This window comes from Sceloporus occidentalis, unplaced genomic scaffold, assembly GCF_023333645.1.
Source record: "Sceloporus occidentalis isolate IW3139 unplaced genomic scaffold, rSceOcc1.0.p SCAF_48, whole genome shotgun sequence".
Taxonomy (NCBI): Eukaryota; Metazoa; Chordata; class Lepidosauria; order Squamata; family Phrynosomatidae; genus Sceloporus; species Sceloporus occidentalis.
Genome location: NW_028317028.1, coordinates 4,838,250 through 4,844,028, shown reverse-complemented (window position 1 = coordinate 4,844,028; position 5,779 = coordinate 4,838,250). Strand labels below are relative to the sequence as shown.

Here is a 5,779-nt window from a genome sequence, read left to right as displayed (position 1 = left end):
GGTACCAGAGATCTCTCGAAAGACCGTAGTCTGGAGATGGCCTTCATAATACAACTAACCCAATGGTGCATAGCCAACTGCTTATTCAGCAGATAACTTAGGGCTGGAACTCAATCTGGATGCTTGCAATGCACATCGGAAGTGCGCCAACCGATGTTCCTACCAGGACCGCTGGTCGAACCGGCAAGCATATGAGGCTGCATAGCCTGCCCAATGGCTATAGAAGTGGAAACAAGGAAACCAGACCCCACAAACCTAAAATCAGGGGGTGACTGCACCTATCCAGAATAGGGCAGGAAAGAACACTGGGGGGGAATTGGGGGGTTCTGGGGGATTTATACTTTAGTGCCCTATATGGATAGACAGAGCCATTTCCTATGCTATTAGGGAAAATTCAGCATGTTGACCAACCATCCTATCTTGTTAAGATGAGACTAGAGAAGCTCTATAGAAGGTGCAGCCAATCGTCTAAATAGGGAATCACCTTTATGCCTTCTTGTCTAAGGAATACATTGACTGCTGAGATCATCTTTGTAAATATATGAGGGGCAGAGGAAAGGCTGAGGGAATCTATAGAAACCTTTGAGGGTGTTTTCTCATTGGAATATGAAGATATGCATCATGCATATCCATGGATCAATGTTATGGGCTGCTCAAGGGGGTGGGGTCACACGGAACAGTTCCTCGTGACAGCTAGAAGAACACGTTGGAGGATTAGAAAAATAAAAAAATAGTTGGGGTAATAGGCGGAAGGGGAGCCATATTCAAAGGGGGGCTGCATTGAGACAACAAATACAAAAAGGGGGTGGCTAGGGGGTATAAGTACACAACAGGGTGGTTGGGGCACCACATAAATCAATACACAAAGGTGGGGGGTGGGTGGCTTATGTCTTATTTTCGGGGAAACACGGTATGCCTGTAATTTAGGGGGTTTTATCTATACCTTTAATGCTTAGTTATTATGTGATTTCCAGTTGATCTGTACCTGCAAAGCTGGGTTTGTGTGTTATTCTGTTGATCTGTATCTGCTATGCTATGTTTCCATACATTATTTATGTATACCTGCAAATACAGGGTTTGTATTCGTAATTCAGTTGATCTATGCAAGTGCTGTTTACATGTGTTGTTTATTTGATCTATACCTGAACTACAGGGAGTAAGTAATAAAGAGGTGTGGCTTAGTGAATAATGGCCTCTGGGGATGATTACAGGGGAGAGGACCTCTCAATGTCACAGTAGGGTCAGGAGGAGGGAAGACTGTACTAACTCTCACAGTCTTCCCCTAATCAATGGTCAGTGTGGCAGGGGCCAAAGGAAATGCCTAGGGTCCAATTTTTCCATATTTAATTTTTTTTTTGTTACAAAGATTAGTTGTTTTTTAATGTATTAAACATAAATTATTTTACTCCCAGTCCCATCACCTTACATCAATATGCGTTAGAAAATCAGGAAAAGATGGGCATGGATGGTGTGCTGATTCTGGGGCGCAACGGCCCATTTGATTAGACTTGCCCCCAGGCCTGTCTGCATGGAACGCATGAAATCCCTGTATGAAAGGATCTCCACTGTAGATTTTAACCTTTGGGTAATTGTAAATATGGAATTTAAATGAACACCATTTTGTATTAAATATACATGTTGTTGTAGACACTTTTGCCAACGTAGACAAGTCTTAATGATTTCTTTCTCATCCTTAAGTAACGAGATAACATATGTTTACCTGTCTGGATGCTAGGAAGATATTTACTCTTGTGTAAATAAGAACTTTTTACCTTAGTCTATGTTTGATGTAGATTAGTTCTACCCACTATATATCGCTTCTTGGCCTTTTGGCTAAGATCAAGTGTAGTTCCTCTTTGGGAAGGGGGGGGACTATGCTGATCCTCTGGCCTTAGGGTTCGGGATAGCAAATGGAGCCCGAGGTGGAATTGCCCTGGCAGAAATGCTGGAGTCACCGTGTGTGGTATTGCACGCCACTGCACACGGTGAGTTCTCACTGGCGGCCTACCAGCACTACCTTTTCCCCAGGTACCTTCTGGTCCTGGGGTTAAGTCTTTATTTTTGAATCCGGCAGGCCAGCAATGGCCTGTCCCTAAATTATTTTTCTTTAATTTATACATTCACTTCGTTTTCACGAGTGCCAATTAATTTGCCCCCCTTTGAATTCACGGTTTTCAAATTCACGGCTTGGCCCTCACCATTTTATGGCACACGATTTTGTACTCACGTTTTGGACACTGTTTTCTTTTTAAGAGGCAGTGAAGCCTGGACTTTGCTGGAGGAGGATTGGGAGCCTTCTGGCCCCTTCCTCTCTTCACAAAACCAGCAAGGAGTCTCACTCTTCGGGGTGAGACTCAAGATCCGACCCTCCCATGGGGGGGGTTGGAATTTGTCCGAGTTCTCCGTGAGGGAACTCGGTATCGTAGTCTGGCTTCTGCTGCCTTGTGCACAGAATGCGGCACCCAAAGGAGCACGCACCTCGGGCTTAAAAAAAAAAAAAAAAAAAAGTAGATTAGTTCTACCCACTATATGCTGAGTGTTACATTTCCCTTTGTAAATGGTTTTGTAGCAATCCCCTTGAAATAGTATTTAAACCCGCTCGCAACAATGAATAAATTGAGAAGTGATTGAGAACGAACACCTTGTGTGTGTCTGAATTATTTACTTCTCCCAGATATCTGCGCTTGCCACTCTGAAGGTTCTGCAGATCTCAAGAGCTCCCGGGAGGCTTTCGGCTCAAGAGAGGTGTTCCCCATAAGAGGAGGGGCGAAACATTTTCAGCAATGAACACGTGAATACATCCTTTGAGAAAAGAACCTCTTTTCAGATGAATTGTATGATAGCAGAGATAGAGGAGGAAACATTGGGGAGGTTTTGAAGTTAATTCCAATGTATAACCATGTTAATACATTATTATTAATAGCATCCAAGCACCTGATGTGATCTCCTGCAACTTGTGCAGAAAAAGCTTCAGTCTGTCTCCCACTGGTGGTAATCTGGTGTCAGAACTTCCTTGAGTACTTATCCTCCTTACCCAGGACAACCTCTGGAGTTATAAGGCTTGTCCCAAAAGGATTGGTATGATTGATACCTCTTTATCTCTTGATAAATGAAAGGAGTTGGACTTGGAGAGGAGGAGCTCTTCTCTGAGGAACCAGTTCTTTGGCCCATAGTTCTTTCCAGAATGGATTCAAGCTCACTGCCCTGGAAGTGTATTCTGCAGAGACGATTCGTAGAGTATCCATCTGGATATTGCTGAAAGGTCTGTTGCCCAGGCTTTGGTATGAATTGATTCAAAGGCTGCATCAGAGATGAAATCAACAGCTGAGCAGGTCTTGGAAACTGAGGCATCTGTCTTAGGAGTGTCTCATAGATCAGGGTAGTTAGTGTCAAAGGAAAACACCCCCTTAATCCTCTTGGAGAGTGTCTCTTCTCTGAATGTCGCCATTGTTTAGAGAACCGAGTCATGTACTGGAAAGGTTTTTATTCTCCAATAGGTCCCTTTAAATAATTAATCTTCCTGGACGCATCCTCCTCCATACCCACGGTTGATCTAATGGCAGAGATCAATCAGCTTCATCTAACCTAAAAAAATGAGTCATCTTTGAGCTCTCTTTCCACAGAAGATTGAGCATAGTAGAGGAAACCAGCATCTAACGAAGACCTGGCCAGACCTGGGGTATCACATAAGAAACAGCCTGTACAGGAACAGCAGATACAGAGGAACTAGCCATTGCTTTAAATTTATTGATGGTAGGTAATTCTTCCTTTAGCCAGTGGGTATAATCTACTGCGGAATCCTGCTTTGCCTTGGCACAAGCGGGGCATAGTTTTGCACATGGATCCTGTAAGGTCTTTTTACAGTTGGAGCATGCTCTGTTTTTTTTCTAAAGCAGCTTTCTTAGGAAGCGTGTCAGTATATTTTTGTCTGCCATTATATCAAAAAGCATACCGTATATATGAATTTCAATATAAAGGGAAAAAAATGCCCCAAATAGAACAAATCATACTTGCAGGGACACAATAGCAGAATACAGACACAGACATTACAATGGAACACAGGAACAACAAGCAACGTACATATACAGAAGTATAGACTCTCACCAGTATCCATGTAGCATAGGAGTTGAATAAATTAAAAAAATGCGGGTACTGGTAGTTTGCTGGGCTTCAGAAGTTCCTGAACAATTCCTTATCGTAGGAGCACCAAGATGGCTGCCGGGACATGCGATGTCCCGGGAAAGGCCCAGGGCAAGATGGCCACCAGAATTGACGCACGGCTTCCCAGCATCCAAGGCACAGGCAAGATGGTCACCAGAAGTGACTCATCTCGGTTCAGCAGCACTAGTGGACAAGATGGCTGCCGTGAGGGAAAATACCGGAGCGTCCACGAGGAAAAAAACTAAACGGACCTGTGGTTTCCTGTTTGTCCCAGGGAGCCCGTCTGAGGGTGAGGGCTATGGTTAATGAAAGGTAACCCGGGATAACATGGAAGTCCACTGAAGGACCTTTTAAACCCTCAGAAGGCCGTAGAATGGTTGTTCCAAGGACCCAACCATGCTCCCCACCACACCAAGGTTGAGCCATGAAGAGGGAACATCCCCCCAAGGGTCAGAAAGAAAAAAAATCCCAGTGCAGTGCAGAACAGATGACCCTATCTGATTAGGCAGGGACAACACTGGACAGGAAGGGGGGGGTTCACCTTTTTATCTTGTTCCTCTTCTACTTGATAGGTGAAGTAATCTCTCCTGGTGCCACCTGGAATGGCAAGGAAATGGCAATTTAATGATGCACTTCAGCTGCAACAGCAAAATTGTGACCCTAATTGGAAAAAAGTTAACGAATATAAGTATTATAACAGGCAGCACCAAGGAATTGTTTATGCAGCAAAGAGATGTCTTATTGCAGATGTAGCAATTCAGTGTCAGCATTAGAACCTTGATAAATGGCCCTAGGTATCTCCAGACAAGACAGAGAATAAATAGAAAATGAAATCTCGTTAAAGCCAGCAGTTCTATGACTCAGTAGGAATGCTAAACAAAAGGACCTGTTCCCCTTCATTGAAAAGTTTGTTGGCTGAGACTTTTTGGGGTTCTTCTGGCTTTATTAGCTTTCCCAAGGTGAAATATATACACATACTATTTGAAATACAGCATGTTTGCACTAAAAACACTGTTTTTTTGTACAGAAGACACCTAGATATAAAGGGTAGAGGTTTTAATGAAAAGTGTCAATGAAGAAATGGCACAAACTAAAGCAGTAATTTGTAGTTTTTAATGCAAGTATTTTGTGTTAAAACCAAGACTGGGCTAAAAACACACCTATACAACCATATGTTTAACATCAAGATTTGGCCAAAATACTTCGCATTGCTCATGACATTGGCACCGTCTTTTATCTATCTTTAATACAGACACAGAGGCATGCTGGAATGTAATGGCCACGGTGTTTATGGAAACCTTGCGACAATTTTGTATATTTAACAAACTAAGAAATATAACCCTATTAAGCCTGAACTGGCTAACTGAATTTATTCCCTAAAAATTATATATACGGTCCTTGAGGGTACTGACATAGTCGTCATATTGATCTTGCTGGGTGGTTACTGCCATAATCCACAATTGGAGGAAATAATATTTCCAGGCTGTAGCAATCAAAATTATTGTATCTGTTGGCATTCACAATTACAATATGGAAACAAAATAACCAAATGAACCTCTAGTGTGAACTACTGGTACTTGGTAGTTGAGGAGAAACTATTTTTTTCCTAATAAAACCT

General features: G+C 42.7%; 1 non-coding gene across 1 annotated transcript; it reads left to right on the top strand.

Moving 5' to 3' along the window:
* Positions 1 to 1,813: 1,813 nt before the first annotated feature.
* Positions 1,814 to 1,996, top strand: LOC149289153 (U2 spliceosomal RNA). The gene has a single exon (XR_016277381.1). It is a non-coding gene; the product is annotated as a U2 spliceosomal RNA (small nuclear RNA).
* The last annotated feature ends 3,783 nt before the right edge of the window (positions 1,997 to 5,779 follow it).